This window comes from Schistocerca gregaria, chromosome 5 (assembly GCF_023897955.1).
Source record: "Schistocerca gregaria isolate iqSchGreg1 chromosome 5, iqSchGreg1.2, whole genome shotgun sequence".
In the NCBI taxonomy this organism is placed as follows: domain Eukaryota; kingdom Metazoa; phylum Arthropoda; class Insecta; order Orthoptera; family Acrididae; genus Schistocerca; species Schistocerca gregaria.
In genome coordinates, this window is record NC_064924.1 from 478,620,944 (window position 1) to 478,644,274 (window position 23,331).

The window sequence follows — 23,331 nt, forward strand, 5'->3', positions numbered from 1 at the left end:
CAAATGGTCTAAACCAGGAGTCTTCAACCCTTTTTTGTATCGCCCACTTTTGCTTCTCTGTTTGTAATAAAATTTCCGGACTGCCCACCAGTTCCACAACAATGGTGATTTATGAAGTAGGGAAGTAAATTTTACGTTTTAAAATGTATAAAATAGAGTTGAATCACGTTAAAAGTATGTAAAATAATTGCTTACCATATACTTCATGTAAAATTTTTTATGAAAAGCTAATGAAAACCCTCTTTACCGCCCATCGCCCAGCGCGAAAGTTGGAGTGCCCAGTAGCGGGCGCTAGGGGCCAGGTTGACTACCGTCTACATGCAACTCTGCAGTCACCGCGGGAACTGCACTTAAAATTTAGAGGTTCACAAACCCTAATAAATTCAGCCACGAAACCCATTTCTTGGGTTTTTCTGCGCAAGGTGCTCGTCTTCTAGTTAAGGTTTTGTATTTTTTTATGTTTTATTCCATTGATAACACAACACGCTTGTGATGATTCCTGACAATCCCCTTCTGTTACCGAGGGAGATGGCGCAGTGGTTAGCACACTGGACTCGCGTCCGGGAAGACGACGGTTGAAACCCGCGTCCGTCCATCCTGATTTAGGTTTTCCGTGATTTCCGTAAATCGCATCAGGCAAATGCCGGGATGGTCCCTATGAAAGGACACAGCCGACTTCCTCCCCCATTTTTCCCTCATTAAATGGGACCGATAACCTCACTGTTTGGTCCCATACCCGAAATCAACCAACCAACCCTTTTTGTCCATTTCACTGTCATTTATTGGTCTAACATGATCAAAGGCCCTAACACTTCAGCAATACTCAGGTGTAGACACATGTTTTGTAAGCCGCCTCTTTTGCAACAAACTGCAAGCTTACCAGAGTTGTTCCAATGAATCGAAGACTGCCATTCATTTTAGATACGACAGAGTCTATGTGATAATGCGACTGTGTATCTCCAGATGTGTGCCTGACTCATCAACAGGGTGTTTAAAGACTGCTACACTTTAAAGTTTCGTGAAATGCACAACTATTCCATTTCTTCACATTAAGATCTAGTTGGGTGCGTCTGCACCAAGCTCTTGCTTTGCTAAAAGCTGACAGGACATTCCTGCAATTATTCTAGAATCATTCTTGATAGATACCGTATTCGGAATGTCTGAGATTTCAGAAAACACATTAGTGTAAGAAACCCAGGGAGTTGTTTCTGCGTAACACTTCTTGCATTACGAGGCAGGGCTGTGGTGCCTGTATAGCAGAAACAAAGCAGTCATCCCTCGAATTTTTTGTCTGTTATCATTTCTTTGACCTCGTGTAGATTCGTTAGCGTGAGAAAAGTCAAATTACAACATGCTTACATGGCCACATTAAAGTATAGGTCCCTTCTCCACAAGTGACTGAGTAAGCATGTTCACGGGTCGGAAGAAGGCAACAGCACACCATCTTCAGTAGGAAGATTTCTTGCATGGCACTGCGGCGCTAAAATCAGTAATAGAGTTGTAGACATACTTATTTTTGTAACGCCGCTGCAACGGGAGATTGGCCCAAGAATTCACCTGATATAACGTACACGGCTCTTTTTGCCGAGTTTCCATACTGCTTCAGTATTTTTTTATCGTTCGGTGGCTGTTGGAATAGATTCTGAATAAGGAACACACAAGACTGCAGTTAACCTTCAAACCATTCGAATGTGGTACAGGGAATGTTAAGTCTATGGATGGCAACGGACTGTTTTTGTTGAACCACTGACCTACTGTCGCCGGCGACTAAAATTGTAACGAAAGGCAGTGTCTTGTGGCTGACGCGTTTTCCATGTAACTTGTTAACAGCTATAGTAAAACTGACGGGAAGAGTTAGTTGGTGGTTTACAGAACTGATGAGGGCAGACTCAAACATACACGTAGGGTAATCAGGGGCAAAGGTGCGCATGGGGCAAAATCGGAATCTAGTGTTTTTCCTACTTGAGTGTAGTGTGGCAGCCCTGCATCGTCAGTTGAGAGCTTTTATGGTGGAAGAGTCAGATGTGTTGTTACTGGTTTGCGCTTTGAAGCTTTCGAGACCGGAGGTGAGCTACTTCTTTTGGAAATTTCCCGTAAGTACTTACCATATAATTGATGATTATCTGTTTCGCTGTAACAAATTTCCATAGACCTGCCAATACCTGGTATGTAAGTACGTAACCGAACACGCCGTATGCTTGACTGCTAGTTTACGACAGCTGATAACAGAAGTTCAGAAATCAGCTCCACGGGGTACAGATAGTACGAACTAGCTGGGAGAAATGTCCTCATGCCTACCTTTGCCCCAAAACGTTTGCCTCTTCTTTCTTTAGTTTTAATACTGAACGCTTAGGTATATATCAAATATTTAATGGACCTTAATTTATAATTGAGTATTGCACATCGACTGATTCAGTGTTCATAAGATCTTTCATTATAAATGCAGTTGAAGGGTGCAATGAACCCATAACTGGAGGACAGATTTTTTGGCTCTCCAGGTGATAACTTACAGGTAGAAGAAGTGGACGACTGGCGTTCGCCCTACGATTTGTTTGTGTTTACATTGTCGGGAGGTAACTTTCTATGACGCGTGCTTGCTGCTACGCACAGTGTGATCTGTTTCCGATTAAGGTTCTTTGATTACAGTTTTAGCTGACGTCTGCCGGCGCGCAGGAATAATCACACCAGGCTGGAACATGGTCTGTACACTTGTTAGAGTTTCCCAGCAGTCTTTTTTTTTTTTTCAGCTCAGCTTAGCGTAACTGACTATGTACGTGTAAAATAAATATTAGTGATTTTAATAACGAGGTTTGACCTCAAAAGCAACAGGTTTTTCCTTTAGTTGCTATTAGCTACCTAACGGATAGGTTAACGTGACTTTTACTTTAAAAAATAAGAGAAACTGATGAGTATATCATTTCACTAATTAAACCTTTGAGCCCCAACAATATGAAAACAAATGTAATTTTAAAATGTTTCACAAAAGTAATTGTTATTTTCATAGTAAGCAAAGAATACAAGAAGAAATTTGCAAAAATAAACGCTCATTGTTTGAAGGTGATTTCACGTTGAAATATAATTTTAAAATTCTTCGCAAAATTAACCTTTCTTATCATAGAAAGCAACGAATGAATGAAGAAATTGACAAAAAGTAAACAGTCGACTGATTTAAGAAGGTGGCTTCACTTTGGAACCACTGGGATGTTATCATAGACACAGTCCCACATCTCGGAAAGTCGAACTGATAATGCCTAAAACAAATTGTCCTAAATAACAAGTCAAAGTGGGCCTAAAATTTAATATATTTTTTCATTTCTAAACTTTTCTTTCGCAAGCCAGCTAAAAGCGCCGAGGCCGGCGTAATTAGAGTTCCTGACGATACTAAGACGAAAGGAGATATGCAAATAATTAGGATCATAATCATTGGCAGTAGTGAACATTACTTGTACTTGCAGTTTACATGCAACGATAGTGATTTGACTTGACCTACTATTGGGATGTACGTATTTAATTACAAAGCAGGTTGCAGAATGAGATTTTCAGATATATACTAAGATGGTATCTGTTCTTTCGGACATGTCAGAAAGAACGGATACCATCTTAGTATATATAAAGCTAAGACTCACCGGCCACTTGACCATCCTCTTCTGTGCGGATGCACAAAAAGTGCCCGAACTCTTACGGGAATCGGCAATGCACCGCGAGTAATGAGTATAATGGGTGGGGACACTACGAATGTAGTGCGGAACAATACGTCGAGAATGTGGGTTTCGCAGGAGGCGTGTCAGAGATAAGTTCCTGCAGTCGCACTATCCTCTGTGTCCTCGGTGACTGAGATGGATAGAGCGTCTGCCATGTAAGCAGGAGATACCGGGTTAGAGTCCCGGTCGGGGCTCACATTTTCATCTGTCCCCGTTGACGTATGTCAACGCCTGTAAGCAGCCAAGGGTTGTCATTTCATTGTAATGAGATTTTCACTCTGCAGCGGAGTGTGCACAAAACAGGTTACGGGACAGCTTGCGAATAAGCTTGCACGTAACAGCGGCTAATCTGCTAGCAAATGACGTGACAATGGCTCACCGTGTCAACAGTGAGTGACATTAGTTAGATAAATCCCTCGATTCTTGTGTGTGGAGCCTTATAGAACTGCCCATGCTCTCCTCTCCTCTCCTCTCCTCTCCTGTTCTGTTAGCTGTGGGGCCACGAGCGTTAGTCTGAGTTGTCATTTCTCAGAAGTGATTCGTTTCTCTGACGGCGGTGGAGGCAGTTATTAGCCGTTCAGACTTCCTGCTTCCATTCAACATATTGGCGATTTTACCTATCTCCATTGCTTGTTGTTATATTTGACCTACGTCTATAAGAGTAACAATGTGGATGATCCCCACCAGTTTCCAGGTGTTACATACGCTTCGGTAGCCTTATTCTTCGAATTACCTTTACACTGATCTCGGGCACTGCGAGGAAAACTTTACTATGGGCTGTTCAGCTACGTTGTTACCTCTAGATCATGGGGTCCCGGGTTCGATTCCCGGCCGGGTTGGTTATTTTCTTTGCCAGGGGACTGGGTGTTTGTGTTATCATCATCATCATCATCACTCGTGAAAGAGCCCACAATGGATTGTGAAAAAACCGGACTGTGTAAAACTGGGACTTTCTACGGGCGCTGATGACCGCGCATTTGAGCGGCCCCACAAACCAAACAGGCTGTTCATTTTTTCTTGGACGCTTCTGCTTGCTTATTCTTAGTAGAAATCTCATAAAATGTTATAAAGATATCTATGTAGTTGTCTTCTCAAAGACATTCTAAACATTTTCTCTTATACCTGGGAAAATACAAAGCAATGCAGTTACTTTCAGAAGAATATGCGAGCAAGATTTTAAAACGCGACAGTGTTCCCCGACGGTGTGTAGCTTAACGTGATACGATAACAAGTACCAGTTCAACATACGTGTAGGCGATGCATAACCAAATTACTAACTTACCTGCAAGATAACTTGAGTCGTTTAGACCGAATTTGATTCCCACTGTGATTTACGTAGGTTTCGCCTTTCAATCGAGATGCTTTTGTTTTCGTGCTCTTGTAACAAAGTGAATTTCGATCTTCCCATCTTTTTCCTGTCGTATCATCTGTATCGCTATAAACACACTCATCATCACACATTTTACTCCTAGTAAACATACCCAAACTCGGAATCCACGAGGCACACGGCAACCAGCTCTTTGTTTGCACTCACCGGACCATTGCCAACTTTGCAGTGTTAAAAGGGCCCATGTCAGTGACTTACAGGTCAGTGTTAAAAGGGCCCATGTCAGTGACTTACAGGTATACCCATTTAGAACAAAATCTGATTCTCAGTCCCATGTTACAAGACAACCGGACATGTTACAGACGTCCTTTTAAACGCAAACCCTTCAGTATAAAACGCGACGTAGCGAAAGTAATGACACTCTTTTAGAAAGGACCTATTCAGATATCGAATATAACATTCGCTTTGAAAAGTAGCATCTACTACTTCGGCGCGCGCGCGCGCCTGTGTGTGTGTGTGTGTGTGGGGGGGGGGGGGGGGGGGGGGGGGGGGGAGATAAGAGGCCAGAGGGAATCAAGAGCGTACAATGTATAATGTGCAACGGGACCACGCCTAGTAAACCAATGTGGTGCTCAAACCATCGTTCTCATTGAAGAGAGCTTCATCCTCCATATAAGAGGCAACCTAGTAACAAAAGGTTGCCGATAAGGCTTGACGTTTGTAGGGAAAGCACTGGAAGGAAGGAACTATTCCATGACAGACAACCACTTCATGCTTGTGATAAAACAGGAGCTTGTACAATGTAAAAACCGCAGTCAGACATTAACAGAAGTCTTGATTAAAGGCAACCGATAAAGAGAAAGCTGACCTGTTGGTAAAGGCTGCAGTAATGGATTATGCCTTCATGTTATTCCACTTAAAGACCTTTGTATCTGTCTTCCACCAAGAATTCCAACATAGTGGCAAGAAAAACAGAATACGTCAGTTCTCCTGCGGGGGTACGACCTACCATCCTATCCAAGATCTGGCATAAAAATCGCAGTTCTTCCAGACGTACCATCATCACTATTAGCAGGAGAATTTTTGCCGTGGATGTTTTCTGTCTCCTCTGTATAAAATCAAAATCATTGCAGCGTCGTTTTATGACTGACAGTAAGTCACTCGGAGCTATGAATCTTGGTTCTTGTCTTGCAACAACTGTGAAGTTACGAGGAAGAGTTTATCTGCAGCAGTTGAGGTCATTTCATCTCTAATTCCCACAGAAATTCTTCCAATGGTAATTTTTCAAACAGTCATAGAATTGTTATTAAAAAGCAATTAGAATTCAAGTGTAATTTAATTTGTAACTAAAGTACCTCGGAGACGATATTCTATACTGTTTTAATGTTTGTTTCATCGTTAATACCAGCGTTTGGCTGTTTCACTGAAAGATGTATGTCCTGAATACTTGATCTTAAAAATTTCAATAACTTACTGTAAACAGAATAACAATAATTGTAATGTGCAGCTGTCGATAATCAAATTGATCTCATGGGGCAAATGTTTATTGTGCACGTCACTGAATTTCTGCTCTTGTATTTGGAACACGAGTGATACGAATATCCAAAGCTGCAATAATTGATATTTCAAATAACTATGAACTTAGTTATTTCACCCGTTTTTAAAATGGAAAAAGAAATAAAATCAAAGTGATTGCACTTACTTGTTAAAAGTGAAATGGTTGCATGAATGTAAATGTGAACATATCAGTAAGATAGTATGTGATGCGTTGAAATAAGTCATTATCATTAGACAGTATGATGTTCGCTTCATATGGTAAGACACTACGCAGTTCAACCCACATTTCGTAGCTACGAGAGACTGGCGCTTACTTGGCTCGTAACGAGTTTTTCAATATTCATAACCAGCATGCAGTTCCCATAACGATGCCACTGCGCTGGTTAATCATTTCACAGTGCCGAGGGGGCGCCCTCCGTGTTAGGTACTATGCGTCATAGGATATGATTTATGACTGACGATGAGAATGTTGCAGATTGAACAGCAGCTCAACGAGACTGAGAGGAATCTTATTCTTAGTTACGTGAGCGGTGTAGGTCTTCTCCTACATTTTCTTTTTACCATTGACAAAGTTTGGAGTTTCTTTCCTGTTAACATGATGATAACTTCAAAAGTTTCAGCATCAAAATAACTTTTATTCCAAAGATATTAACCAAAAAACCATTTAAACGGACCTCCATACCCTCACACGGGAAGTTAGATTATTTTTAGCTGTTTCAAAACATAACAGTTCTATTTCACTTCCCATCAGTAAATTTATGAGCTTGTAAATAAGTCAGTGAACATTGCACATGGATTAGTGGCATTTAAGCTTACATTGACGCTCGAATATTCAGGTCGTCCACTATTTTCCAATAACGCTTATTATTGTGTTTGTTTTGTGAGAAGAAATGATCGTAATTGTTGTCTCTAAATAATTTTTTCCTTGCAGAACTTTGTAGCGCTATTATACCACCACTAACTCATCGGTGGTAAATATTCATGCTTACAAATTTATTAGACAAATATGAAAATTGTGTATCAACAGCTCGAAATTAGTAATGACAGTGAGCAACGGAATGGTTCAACATCACATTAGATGTTTCACAAACATCTTATCGTATCGTGCAACTGTGGTCCCTTTCCACCTACCTTCAACTGACGAAATACCACTGTTAGTTCTCAGACTCACGTTTCCAAAACACAGTTAACTTTTTTCGTGTTGTGTTACTTAATTGCATCCTGTGACCTTGTTATCCATCATTTGTACATGGCACATTATTATTTTGCGATTTTAAGCTAGTAAAATCGAATACGCATCTATGTGCTTAGAAGCGATGATAAAATGTCTGTGGTTATTGAGTAATAGCTTAACGCTTTAAGCAACACTGATAAATATACATATCACTGGAACTATCACATATAAATTGTTTGCTCCTCATTAATTGCTGTGAATATCAATCACCCCCGTAGCTCATGGTAGACCTAGAACAACATTACAAATTAAGCAGTTTGATCAATTACTATTCCAAAAGAGTATATCTCGACATACATGTCATTGTTATACTGGTAAAAAATTTATCTCTTAAAGAATTAATAAACTTCTGGGCAATGATGGAAAGGGGGGGGGGGGGGGTTGAATCTGTGAGGCGTGCACGGAATAGGATTCATTGACTTTGTGTTGGTCGGCGTGACGGGTTCCACTCGGAATGGGCGACGTCATATCAGCACGTTTGATCGTGGGTGCCCGACTCGTGGGACACAATCATTTCAGAGTTCATACAGGAACTGTGACAGCTGCGAAGCCAGGCAATCTCTCTTTCTTTCTTTCTTTCTCTCTCCTGATGTCCCCTCCCTCACTCTAACCCCCTCTTCCATCCCCTCTCTCGCCACACTCTCGCCCCCTCCCTCTCCCCCTCCCCCTCCCTCTCCCCCCTCCATCTCCCCCCTCCATCTCCCCTCTCTCTCCTCCCCCTCCATCTCCTCCCCCTCTCTCCTCCCCCTCTCCTCCCCCCTCTCCTCCCCCTCTCTCCTCCCCCTCTCTCCCTTCCTGCCCCCCCATATATATACTGTAAAGTGCATACTGGGTGTCCCAGGAGGAATGGCCAATATTCAGGGATATGACAAAACGATCATTCGAAGGGGAAAAAAGTAAACATGAGCTCTAAGTGCATGCCTTAAGTGCTGTGAGCACTTACTGGCCTACAAATCAATGAGCGCGGTACACTTAGGTCAGCATTGTTATTGTGATATTATACTCCCCACATTGTGCTCCTTTTCAGTGGTGCATTCGGCTGACTACATTTTTATGGATGACGGTGCACGATCGCATCGAATAGCGCCGGTGAAGGAGCGCTTGGAACTAGAGGATATTAGGCGAATGGACTGACCACCTCTCCCGACTTAAATCTCATGGAGCACGTGCGGGATGGTCGCAGTACGCCCACATGAACCAACGACCATCCAGCAGTAGTGAACCAACCTATCACGTCCCTGATTAATCCTTATATTCTTCGCCCAAGCATTCAAACCCTAAACTCATAATCGGTAGGACTGGGTTTCTAATGCAATTTTAGCTTTTATTACTGGTTTTTCATATTGCGCTAATGCCAGGTTCAGCAATAATACAGCTAGCTCGCCCTCCTTTCCTGAAAGCAGAGCTAATTTTCCGTCCTCATTATCTTGCTTCAACCGCGATGCTTAGCCCCACTTCCTGTATTTCGGAAAGCCCCGCAAACCTGAGATGGAAAGTCATAGTTTCCTTCCCAGCGGATGTTAGTGTTTTGACTTAGTTCTGTGAAGGCCAGTGAGTACGAATAACACAAAAGATTTGTGAATTGTAATACTATCCGTTTTTTTGTTTTTCAGGGTTATTGCTGCCTCAACGAGATACAGGGATTTCGCGTGGTAGAGGTGAGTATGTATTGAAATTATGTTGTTATGATTTAATGTTCATGCTACCAGAATTGTTAGCATCTTTTTAGCCCAGACGGTATTTTAATTAAAGTCTAATTACTTGTGCCTTAACTCTGTTGTAAATCTGCTGTTAATTAAGTTACTAGGGAATGACAACATTAGGCAAATTCGTATTCGGGTCTGCACGATCGTTCAATGAATGCTTTCACAGGCTGTTGTCATAGTTGCAAGTGAATCTTCCATGCGTGGTCCGTGACACTTTTCTAGTTGTCACATTTCTCTCCAACGTCCGACCGGTTAGTTGGCAAGACACAGCGGAACAAGGAGCATCTCTGTACATTTCTAACACACCTGCGGATGAACCGTCAGTAACGAAGAAGCTTCATGGACCACAACCATGGAACATGGAAGATTCAGTAACAACCAGATCTGAGTTAACATATACGAACAATTTAAAACGCCGTAAGTGATGAAGTGATTTATCGACATAGAATAGCATATAACACGGTTTGGCTGAAAGCGATAGCTAAATTTGCTGGTGTCTCCGTAGAAGTATGCAGAAATGAGTGTGGCGGCTTAGTGTCAACTAGAGGACGATTTAGGAGACAATTTGAGCAATCATCTTAAGATTGTTTGCAGATGCTGCTGCCCTTTACCGTTTAGTAAAATTATCAGAAGATAAAAACAAATTGCAAGATGATTTAGATATCTGTTAGCCCTGAGGAATAATATTTCTGAGGTAATCCTACGCTAGTAGTAAAAGCAATCCGCTAAATTTCTGTTACACGAGAAATCACACAAGTCTAAATCTGTGAAATCAACTAAATACTTAGTGATTACAATTACGAATAACTGAACTTTGAAGGAGTGAATGTTGTAGTGAAAGCGAACCAAAGACTACGTTTTGTATGCAGAACACGTAGAAGATGCATCAGGTTTACTAGAGACTGTCTACACTCCGCTTGTCTGTCCTCTTCTGGAGTTTTGCTGTGCAGTGTGGGATCCGCATAAGAAAGGGTTGATGGAGGACATCGAAAAAGTTAGGACAAGGGCATCTGGTTTTGCATTACTGCGATGAAGGGGGGAGAGGGTCACGGATATGTGAGTTGGGGTGGAGGTCATTAGAATAAGGGCGTTTTTCATTGTGCTGATATCTTTCCGCGACATTCCAATCGCCATCTTTCTCTTCCAATGTGAAAATATTTTTTTTTTAGCGGCCATCTAAATAGAGAAGAATGATCAACGTGATAAGAGAAATCGGAGCTCGCGCAGAAACATTTAAATGCTTCGTCTTTCCTGCGCACTGTTAGAGAGTGCAACAGTGGAGAAATAGGTAGAAAGTTGTTCGATGAGCCCGCTGCCAGTGACTTATTTGTGAATTGCATAGTAGCCGCCTGCACATGTCTACAGACCGACTGGATGAAAACACAGTAAACAGTTTCTTTCACTCTGTAATTTCAGATGGCAGTATGTATTTACTTACTAAATTATTACGGCTTTATCAAGAAACTTCTTCTGCACTGTCTTCCGGACCTGCAACTCATTTCATTTTAGGAGGTTTCATTGTATAGTTACTCTTCAGTCTACGTTCCCCAGGAGTGCCGAACTATTATCTCGGCGTAAGAATTGTATCAGAGTTAAACAGGCGTTTCTGAGATGAGCAGTGATATGTATTAATTTGACAGTAATTTGGGCCGTCATTTTGTGTGTTCCGAGGGCGGGCGAAAGATACCAGATACGAATTAATAATGCGCCAGTGTATAAGCATAGTCCTTAACTTTTGCTCGTAGTAATTGCAGGAAATTCAGAATTTATAATTTTCGCCGAGATGGCGTTTTCCATTATCAGGAAGTCTTTAGGGGTAAGTTTGAATGGTCCTTGGCGGATGAATACACCGTTGTGGCAGTTAGAACCAACCAGTGTCTGGCAAGGTGACGTAAAGGCGTAAAAGCGGTTCACTCCGCGGCGGTTGGCTGTGTCCGTCAGCGGCGAGGTACGCCACAAAGCAGATGTTTAGAGTGCGCTGTATGTATTTACTTACTAAATTGTTACGGCTTTATCAAGAAAATTCTTCTGCACTGTCTTCCGGACCTGCAACTCATTTCATTTTAGGAGTTTTCATTGTATAGTTACTCTTCAGTCTACGTTCCCCAGGAGTGCTTTTGAGTCTTTGCTTTTGCTTCGAATTATGAGCAGCCAGCACAAGTAAAAAGCCCATCCATGCTTTATCTAGGTAGTAATACTGGGCGACAAGAAACGTCGGAGAGTCTGACGCCGTTGGCACGATACCGCGCGACGCAAGACAGCAGCTGAAAGCAGGTAGATACTCGCCTTGCAGCGTAATTGGCTGCTTTGTGAGGAATACGAACGCCGCCGCACTGTGTTCGGACGTCTATCGGCGGGTATATTCACAGTAAAGCGATTTTTAACGAACGTCTTTGCGTTCTGTAATTGGACACTCGAAACGATCCACTTAACCGCCGTAGATAAACAGCAGCTGCAGCTATTTGAGGAACGGCGTCGCATTGTGAGTACACAGCTCGACCATTCAGAGTCAGCGCGTGGTGAGGGTGGCCGTGGCTGCCCGCAGTGCGAAGGCAGCACCAGTAGAGAGGGGGAGGGGAGGGGTTGTAGAGACTCCGCTACGTTAATTAAGCGCGCAAGGGGCGCCGGCATTTGCATTAGTGGGCGTGGCATTCCTCACCTGCCTCGCACGTCACCGCGGGCATCGTCCGTGCGCTCTCTCTCTCTCTCTCTCTCTCTCTCTCTCTCTCTCTCTCTCTCTCTCTCTCTCTCTCTCCCCCCCCTCCCCTCCCGCTGACCGACGGATTCCTCTTCTTCCTGCAGCCTTACCGATTTTGTTGCACGTCTGCTGAGGGGAAGAGAATTGCTCGCCGTGGTATGCAATAGGGTACATAGTAAGAAGTGTACTTCGTGAGACGGTCCCCTGAAGTAGGGTCGTATGCAAAGCTTCATTTACGAGACTCCTGTGGAGACAGGAAGATCTGCTGGCACGAGTTCTGGCTGCTGCTCTAGAAACTACAAAGACGCAGGTAGGATGGAGTGTGTGTACCAGTACATGCTTCGTAGGCACTGCATTGTCTGTAACGAAGTTGGTGATCTCCACCTCGAGCCGCTAATGTAATGCATCCATACTGTTCTCTGTGTACAGTACGCTGGGTTCTTTTTTATTTTGTAGTAATGTAAACACACTTTTTTTTTTGGGTCATCAGTCTACTGACTGGTTTGATGCGGCCCGCCACGAATTCCTTTCCTGTGCTAACCTCTTCATCTCAGAGTAGCACTTGCAACCTACGTCCTCAATTATTTGCTTGACGTATTCGAATCTCTGTCTTCCTCTACAGTTTTTTGTCCTCTACAGCTCCCTCTAGTACCATGGAAGTCATTCCCTCATGTCTTAGCAGATGTCCTATCATCCTGTCCCTTCTCCTTATCAGTGTTTTCCATATATTCCTTTCCTCTCCGATTCTGCGTAGAACCTCCTCATTCCTTACCTTATCAGTCCACCTAATTTTCAACATTCGTCTATAGCACCACATCTCAAATGCTTCGATTCTCTTCTGTTCCGGTTTTCCCACAGTCCATGTTTCACTACCATACAATGCTGTACTCCAGACGTACATCCTCAGAAATTTCTTCCTCAAATTAAGGCCGGTATTTGATATTAGTAGACTTCTATTGGCCAGAAATGCCTTTTTTGCCATAGCGAGTCTGCTTTTGTTGTCCTCCTTGCTCCGTCTGTCATTGGTTATTTTACTGCCTAGGTAGCAGAATTCCTTAACTTCATTGACTTCGTGACCATCAATCCTGATGTTAAGTTTCTCGCTGTTCTCATTTCTACTGCTTCTCATTACCTTCGTCTTTCTCCGATTTACTCTCAAACCATACTGTGTACTCATTAGACTGTTCATTCCGTTCAGCAGATCATTTAATTCTTCTTCACTTTCACTCAGGATAGCAATGTCATCAGCGAATCGTATCATTGATATCCTTTCACCTTGTATTTTAATTCCACTCCTTAACCTTTCTTTTATTTCCATCATTGCTTCCTCGATGTACAGATTGAAGAGTAGGGGCGTTGTCGTACACCCTTCTTAATACGAGCACTTCGTTCTTGATCGTCCACTCTTATTATTCCCTCTTGGTTGTTGTACATATTGTATATGACCCGTCTCTCCCTATAGTTTACCCCGACTTTTTTCAGAATCTCGAACAGCTTGCACCATTTTATATTGTCGAACGCTTTTTCCAGGTCGACAAATCCTATGAACGTGTCTTGATTTTTCTTTAGCCTTGCTCCCATTATTAGCCGTAACGTCAGAATTGCCTATCTCGTGCCTGTACCTTTCTTAAAGCCAAACTGATCGTCACCTAGCGCATTCTCAATTTTCTTTTCCATTCTTCCGTATATTATTCTTGTAAGCAGCTTCGATGCATGAGCTGTTAAGCTGATTGTGCGATAATTCTCGCACTTGTCATCCCTTGCCGTCTTCCGAATTTTGTGGATGATGCTTTTCCGAAAATGCATTAAAAAAAACATTATTAGAAATAAAATTGCAAGTAATGTCATTGGTCAAATGTTCGAGTGGAGTGAAAACAAGACGCCCTATATATTAAACAGTGCATAGTGATTAAAATTCTTCTGGATTTTATGCCGCCTCATTGCTAAAAACTAACAACAATAATAAGCTAAAACCGACGTTTCGGCCGAATTGCAACGACCTTCCTCAGGGCGAAATAATACCCAGAAGAATTTTAATCACTATGACACCGGCCGCGGAAGCCTACGTTCTTATAAACAGTGCATTTTTGTCCGAATTTTTTAGCCAAACTAAAACTGGGGTATGGACATATGGGTCGGCAAATTGACCAGCTTGAGGTCTGGTTTGGCAAATAAATAAATAAATGCTTGAAAGTAATCAGAGTATTTCGTAAATACTTGTTGACGTTATACCGGTCAGTATTGTCAAAAACTTTCTCTGTATCTACATACGCTGTAAAGGTGCTAGTGACGCGGAAGTACATGTTTTGGAAGCTTCCCTCACCTGTTACTATGATTTTGGATTTCATATCTCACATAGCTGCCACTAATCGCTGTTGGGCTTTTGGGAGTGTAATTAATCAACAGTGGACATTTCACATCGCAAAACACTGTTGGCGCTCGAACTTTTTTACTGTATATAAAGATGGACGTTTCCACACTGAATTGCAGTTAGTTGCTGACACACACACACACACACACACACACACACACACACACACACACACACACACAAACGAGCCGAAACGTTATGATCGCCGCCCACCGTGAGATTGAATGTCGCCTGGTGGCTTTGCGCGCACGTTACGCACCAAGGAAGTGTATACGGAGAGCAGAGACGAATGGGCGGAATTATTCTAGCAACGATACAGGCTGCAATTGGCGAAATTCATTGCATAAGGGACACTGACAAAGGGCAGATTGTTACGGGCCGGCGCCTGGGAACGAGAACCTCGGAAACAGCGGAGCTGGTTGGTTATTTACGTTCAGCCGTCTTGAGCAACTACAAAAATGATTGAAGGACGGTGACACCAGTTGTAGGCGACTGGGTGTTGGACGCCCACTCGTCGCCACAGGACGTGGAGATGGCAGGCTACACAGCTGTGTAAAGCGGGGTAAGCAGCGCTCTATGTCAGATCTGACGACAGAATACAATGGCGGTGCAGGCAGAATTGTTCCGGCGCACACCGTCCAGCGCACGTGGTTGAGCATTGGACTCCGCAGCAGTCGATTCCCACGTGTTGCCACGTTGTCCCAATGACATCCATTAAAACTGCACTGGGTGCAGGGCCATAGAGACTGGACAATGGATGGATGGAAACGTTTTGCCTGATCGGATGAATCACGTTTCTTGTTACACCATTCAGCGGTCGAATCCAGATACGGCGTTACGTACGGGCGCGACTGCCCGAAATACACACCATGCCACCAACGCAAGCCAGTGGAGCAGTGTCGTGCTATGGGGGACGTTCACCTGGGCCTCCATGTCACCTGTCTTAGTAACCAAAGGCGCCTTTTCACCTGTGGACTACCTGGACATTATTGTGGACTACCTGCTGCCCTTTATGCTTAATGCCCTCCAGTCGGCGGCTGCATCTTCCAGGAGAACAACTGTTCGTGTTAAGTCCAGAATAACGCTACAGAGGATTGAGAAGCATTATAGTGAACAGGCATCGATTTACTACCAAATTCACCTGATCTGTCATGGAACACATCTGGGACCCTACAGGCCGCTAGATCCACCTCCCGCAGTCAATTTGCTGGACCTGTGTGACGTGCCTAAATATCTGGTTCCACATGCCTCCGGAAATCTGGCAAGGACTTGTCGAATTCATCCCCTGCATAAACACTGCTGTACGAAGTGCTAATAGTGGGCCAACATTCTGTCATATGTTTGGCTCTTAAGTGCGTATCTGGTCTGTATGTGACGCAGCTTAGCCATGAAAATACATATTCAGCTGTGCGTGCCTCGGATGGCATATTTTACGTTGAGATTTTAAAACACACTCTTAAGACAAAAGGAAAAGATGCTCCACAAAGGATTTACATAAGTTGGTGACAAAGTGATATTCATAAAGGCAGAAAATGGAAAAATTGTAGCCGGCCGCGGTGGTCTCGTGGTTCTAGGCGCGCAGTCCGGAACCGTGCGACTGCTACGGTCGCAGGTTCGAATCCTGCCTCGGGCATGGATGTGTGTGCTGTCCTTAGGTTAGTTAGGTTTAAGTACTTCTAAGTTCTAGGGGACTAATGACCACAGCAGTCGAGTCCCATAGTGCTCAAAGCCATTTTTTTGAAAAATTGTAAACCTTAGCGGCTGATGGATGTATGTGTAACGCTGCAGCGCAATTTCACCAAACAGATGGCAAGAATGGTAAACAGGGAACATGTCGATACAAGGGCATAAAGTCTTCGCGAATTTCATTCCGGGTACTCAATTCGACTGTAACAACGTATCGGAGGCAGCCCTATGAACAATATACGTAGATGCCCGCATTTGAGACAGCTCGACGATGTAGGCAGAAACGGGTGAACCATGGTTGAATATAGCGTCAACAATAAAACGGTCGGCTATAGAGATTACAAAACGTGAAGGCTGCTCAATCGTTAGTGGGAGGCTCAGAGTCCTGGATCAGTCATAATCATCGATCCGACGTGTAACTGGTGCTTGAGTGACAAGGATCATTAATAGGTGGCTCTGTACATCAACAACCCCCTTTGCAGTGATGTCAGGACTGGAACCCCGTCGTCTGGAGTAGGATATTCAAAAAGGTAAATAACAGCAATCTGTCGTTGTTTCCGTTCTAGCTTTATTAGAGCAGATAAAGATTTCGGTTGGTTACTAGCCATTACCGATGCTAACAATACAAGAAGTACTTACAAAAGCCACAGCTTGTGACATAACCTGTATCACTTGTACATTAAACTGTTGTTCAGGCTCACAGTTAAACACTATTGTGTAATGAAGGTTGCTTTCGCAGAGAACACATCGGTTGGCTGTATGGCGCTCCCTATATGAACTACGTAATACGTAACGTTCATAGTAGAGCAATTATGGTCTCCAATAAAATTTAAGATTCGTGTAGGAATAAAAAAAAAACAGTAGGATTATTAACGTTGCTGTAATAATTTACTGCCATATTTAACATTAAAAGATATAAAAAGTGACATATTCACTCTGTGTGGGCCAATTATTTTGAATATTAAATAAAAATTTTCGTAAAATTTAGAAATAGCTTGGAGACACAAGGCGTATGCTGTGAAAAACGGATTTTATTTGAACACACATAATCGCCATGACAAGGTATGTGGCTCCTGTTACTGAACTGTTCATAGATGGCATCCCACTTTTCTGAAATTGTCATCACTTGTTTTTATGTACATAACATCTACCGATTTCCACCTTCGTATATGAGTTGTCTGATCTGCCTGACAAGCCCGACACAAAATACACCAGACACACCACTTGTTATGAAGCGGCTGGCATCTTCATTTATATGAAATAGAGAATGGGGAAAGATACGGACGGGATGGGTGGGAATTCGCGACTTCCAGCCGCGCATGGCATTGTGGTAATGCAATGGCGAATGCCGAAAATTTGTGCCGGACTGGGACTAACGCAGATTAACCGCTTGTCACGAAGTACGTTGCACTGCAGCGTTCGAAAAGTTGGAAATTTCATTGGGCCAGGGTCCGTGCCCGGATGGCCGAAGCGGTACCATTGTATGAACACAATGCCCTGTGCGGCTAGATGTCACCAAAGCCCACTCATCCCTTCTCCTTCCTTCCCAATTCTCTGTTTCATATAAACGCTGTAATTGAAACACATTTGTCTTAGTGGAAGGACTAGGTAGTCCAAACACATCAATGTCACCGCTAGTTCAGTATTGACTTCACTGAAGTTCCAGCTTGAGTGCCGAGAACTTGTGCCGCTCCTGCTGCCACCCTATCGTCAGCTGAACTGTAGGCGTGTCACTGACGGCAGGGAGGGACCTCGCAGTGGAAGACGCCTGGGACGTTTCGGGGCGGTAGCCCATTCAGCGGCGGAGACGGTGCGGGCACGCCGGCTGAATCAGTAAGCGGGGGGCCAGACAGGCAGGCGCCGCAGCATCCTCCCAGGAGCCGCGTAATCGGGCTAGCGGTCTGGCCGTCTCCGGCTCCTCAGCGCTCATCCAGCATTAACGCGCTGGCCGTGCTCAGGGGGGCATGCGGGTTTCAAGGAGACCAGAAACGTTGCTGTCACGTCGTGCTGGCACAAGAATGTGGGTTTCGATACTCCGTTACGATCAGGCGCTACCAGGAGGTATCGCAATTTGACGATCGTAATGAATGACTGGGAAAAAATTTCCACTTGCTACAATGTACGACAGCGCTGTCCGACAGTATGTTAAATGCTAGATAATGAATTGATGGCCAGTGCAACGATTTTTCTTGATGAAATCTTGCAAGATTTTGAACTGTAGACTACTTTCTTTCTTTCTTTTTTTCTTTCTTTCTTTCTTTCTTTCGCTTACGCCATAGTTCCGCAGCGATCGTAGGGTCGGCGTGGTTACAACGGATTTGGCAAGGTTAGTGTTAAGGTTAGAGAATTCCCTCCCTAGGCCCGACAAGACGCCTTCTGAGACGCGGCAAGGCAGGAGTAGGCAAAATGCAACAAGGAATAACAATATTAATGTGCTAATAGTAAACTGCAGGAGCGTCTATAGAAAGGTCCCAGAACTGCTCTCATTAATAAACGGTCACAACCCCTATATAGTACTAGGAACAGAAAGTTGGCTGAAACCAGACGTAAACAGTAATGAAATCCTAAACTCGGATTGGAATGTATATCGCAGAGACAGGCTGGACAGTGAAGGGGGAGGCATGTTTATAGCGATAAGAAGTGCAATAGTATCGATGGAAATTGACGGAGATTCGAATTGTGAAATGATTTGGGCGAAGGTCACGGTTAAAGCAGGCTCAGACATGGTAATTGGATGTCTCTATAGGCCCCCGGGCTCAGCAGCTGTTGTGGCTCAGCACCTGAAGAATAATTTGGAAAATATTTCGAGTAGATTTCCCCATCATGTTATAGTTCTGGGTGGAGATTTTAATTTGCCGGATATAGACTGGGAGACTCAAACGTTCATAACGGGTGGCAGGGAAAAAGAATCCAGTGAAATATTTTTAAGTGCTTTATCTGAAAACTACCTTGAGCAGTTAAACGGAAAACCGACTCGTGGTGATAACATATTAGACCTTCTGGTGACAAACAGACCCGAACTATTTGAATCAGTTAATGCAGAACAGGGAATCAGCGATCATAAAGCGGTTACTGCATCGATGATTTCAGCCGTAAATAGAAATATTAAAAAAGGTAGGAAGATTTTTCTGTTTAGCAAAAGTGACAAAAAGCAGATTACAGAGTACCTGACGGCTCAACACAAAAGTTTTGTCTCAAGTGCAGATAGTGTTGAGGATCAGTGGACAAAGTTCAAAACCATGGTACAATATGCGTTAGATGGGTATGTGCCAAACGAGATCGTAAGAGATGGGAAAGAGCCACCGTGGTACAACAACCGAGTTAGAAAACTGCTGCGGAAGCAAAGGGAACTTCACAGCAAACATAAACATAGCCAAAGCCTTGCAGACAAACAAAAATTACGCGAAACGAAATGCAGTGTGAGGAGGGCTATGCGAGAGGCTTTCAATGAATTCGAAAGTAAAGTTCTATGTACTGACTAGGCAGAAAATCCTAAGAAATTTTGGTCCTATGTCAAAGCGGTAGGTGGATGAAAACAAAATGTCCAGACACTCTGTGACCAAAAAGGTACTCAAACAGAGGATGACAGACTAAAGGCCGAATTACTAAATGTCTTCTTCCAAAGCTGTTTCACAGAGGAAGACGGCACTGTGCTTCCTTCTCTAGATTGTCGCACAGTTGACATAATGGTAGATATCGAAGTAGACGACAGAGGGATAGAGAAACAATTAAAATCGCTCAAAAGAGGAAAGGCCGCTGGTCCTGATGGAATACCAGTTCGATTTTACACAGAGTACGCGAAGGAACTTGCCCCCCTTCTTGCAGCGGTGTACCGTAGGTCTCTAGAAGAGCGAAGCGTTCCAAAGGATTGGAAAAGGGCACAGGTCATCCCCGTTTTCAAGAAGGGACGTCGAACAGATGTGCAGAACTATAGACCTATATCTTTAACGTCGATCAGTTGTAGAATTTTGGAACACGTATTATGTTCGAGTATAATGTCTTTTCTGGAGACTAGAAATCTACTCTGTAGGAATCAGCATGGGTTTCGAAAAAGACGGTCGTGTGAAACCCAGCTCGCGCTATTCGTCCACGAGACTCAGAGGGCCTTAGACACGGGTTCACAGGTAGATGCCGTGTTTCTTGACTTCCGCAAGGCGTTTGACACAGTTCCCCACAGTCGTTTAATGAACAAAGTAAGAGCATACGGACTATCAGATCAATTGTGTGATTGGATTGAGGAGTTCCTAGATAACAGAACGCAGCATGTCATTCTCAATGGAGAGAAGTCTTCCGAAGTAAGAGTGATTTCAGGTGTGCCGCAGGGGAGTGTCATAGGACCGTTGCTATTCACAATATACATAAATGACCTGGTGGATGACATCGGAAGTTCACTGAGGCTTTTTGCAGATGATGCTGTGGTGTATCGAGAGGTTGCAACAATGGAAAATTGTACTGAAATGCAGGAGGATCTGCAGCGAATTGACGCATGGTACACGGAATGGCAATTGAATCTCAATGTAGACAAGTGTAATGTGATGCGAATACATAGAAAGATAGGTCCCTTATCATTTAGCTACAAAATAGCAGGTCAGCAACTGGAAGCAGTTAATTCCATAAATTATCTGGGAGTACTCATTAGGAGTGACTTAAAATGGAATGATCATATAAAGTTGATCGTCGGTAAAGCAGATGCCAGACTGAGATTCATTGGAAGAATCCTAAGGAAATGCAATTTTAAAACAAAGGAAGTAGGTTACAGTACGCTTGTTCGCCCACTGCTTGAATACTGCTCAGCAGTGTGGGATCCGCACCAGGTAGGGTTGATAGAAGAGATAGAGAAGATCCAACGGAGAGCAGCGCGCTTCGTTACAGGATCATTTAGTAATTGCGAAAGCGTTACGGAGGTGATAGATAAACTCCAGTGGAAGACTCTGCAGGAGAGACGCTCAGTAGATCGGTACGGGCTTTTGTTAAAGTTTCGAGAACATACCTTCACCGAAGAGTCAAGCAGTATATTGCTCCCTCCTACGTATATCTCGCGAAGAGACCATGAGGATAAAATCAGAGAGATTAGAGCCCACACAGAAGCATACCGACAATCCTTCTTTCCACGTACAATACGAGACTGGAATAGAAGGGAGAACCGATAGAGGTACTCAAGGTACCCTCCGCCACACACCGTCAGTTGGCTTGCGGAGTATGGATGTAGATGTAGATGGATGTCCGGATGCCCTTCTTGCTGCCACCCCATACCCCCCCCCCCCCCCCCCCATACGGAATCAATGTACCACAACTGTTTGCGTCGAGTGTAAATTGTTAAATAGTGCGGACGTGTTTCAAATGTCAGCGACGCGTGCAACTGAGGCGGAACGGGGGGACCAGCCCGGTATTCACCTAGCGGGATGTGGGAAACGTCCTAAAAACCACATCCAGGCTGGCCGGCACACCGGCCCTCGTCGTTAATCCGCCGGCGCGCCTAACCGAGTCCAGGAAACACCGCGTTAGCGCGCTCGGCTACCCTGGCGGGTGAACTGTAGACTACTGAAAACATTAAAATACAGTGACGCAAAAAAATCTAAACGCAAGAAGGATTTTTTAAAAACAAATCTTTATTCGAATTAATTACAAGAATACATATCAACCTACTACATTACTAAATTAGTGGGTCCTAATATTACAATCATATTACAACTAATGCAGCTTAATTGTTAACCGTACAGGTATGCCGATTCTACTCGTACTATTATTTCTCTACAGCTGTTATTATTGATGTACATGCAACTATCTAAACCTAACTACTGTGCAGTATCTGCAGCTTTACAGATGCTCCAGCGTTTAACAAATCTACCTTGTTGTTGGCCTCCCACACCGAACTAACCCCAGTGGACGTGTCCCTGGCAATGGGCTGTCCGGAGACGTTCATCGCTGCAGTACTATCCTCAGGGGTTTTACTAGCTTATCCTACAACTAACCTATTTCCTATCTATGCTGTCGTTGTCGCTGCGTGTCATGTTCGGTGAAAAGTGTGCACATCCTCTCCCCTCCCCCTGCCAATCCGAGACATGGTGGATCCCAGCCGTGAAGCGGCTGGCCAAGTCCATGACCCGGCGGAACAGGAGAGGTGCATGGGTATGAAATACACTACTGGCCATTAAAATTGCTACACCAAGAAGAAATGCAGATGATAAACAGGTATTGGACAAATATATTCTACTAGAACTGACATGTGATTACATTTTCACCCAATTTAGGTGCATAGATCCTGAGAAATCCGTACCCATAACAACCACCCCTGGCGGCAATAACGACCTTGATACGCCTGGGCATTAATTTAGAGCTTGGATGACGTGTACAGGTACAGCTGCCCATGCAGCTTCAACACCATACCACAGTTCATCAAGAGTAGTGACTGGCGTATTGTGACGAGCCAGTTGCTCGGCCACCATTGACCAAACGTTTTCAGTTGGTGAGAGATCTGGAGAATGTGCTGGCCAGGGAAGCAGTCGAACATTTTCTGTATCCAGAAAGGCCCGTACAGGACCATCACATGCGGCCTTGCATTATCCTGCTGCGTTTCGCACGGATCGAATGAAGGGTAGAGCCACGGGTCGTAACACATCTGAAATGTAAGGGCCACTGTTCAAAGTGCCGTCAATGCGAACAAGAGGTGACAGACACGTATAATCAATGGCGCCCCATTCCATCACGCCGGGTTATACGCCAGTATGGCAATGAAGAATACACGCTTCCAATGTGCGTTCACCGCGATGTCACCAAACACGGATGTGACCATCATGATGCTCTAAACAGAACCTGGATTCATCCGAAAAAATGTTGTTTTGCCATTCGTGCACCCAGGTTCGTCGCTGAGTACACCATCGCAGGTGCTCCTGTCTGTGATGCAGAGTCAAGGGTAACCGCAGCCATGGTCTCCGAGCTGATATTCCTTGCTGCTGCAAACGTCGTCGAACTGTTCGTGCAGATGATTGTTGACTTGGGAACGTCCCCATCTGTTGACTCAGGGATGGAGACGTGGCTGGACGATCCGTTT

At 43.9% G+C, this 23,331-nt stretch overlaps 1 protein-coding gene across 3 annotated transcripts in view; it reads left to right on the plus strand.

Moving 5' to 3' along the window:
* The window catches only part of LOC126272280 (uncharacterized), a 719,890-nt gene that overhangs the window by 187,174 nt on the left and 509,385 nt on the right, over positions 1-23,331 (plus strand). For all 3 annotated transcript variants that reach the window (XM_049975035.1, XM_049975034.1, XM_049975038.1), the window contains exon 2: positions 9,433-9,477. The gene's annotated coding sequence lies outside the window, so the exon portion shown is untranslated. The remainder of the gene's footprint in view (positions 1-9,432; positions 9,478-23,331) is intronic.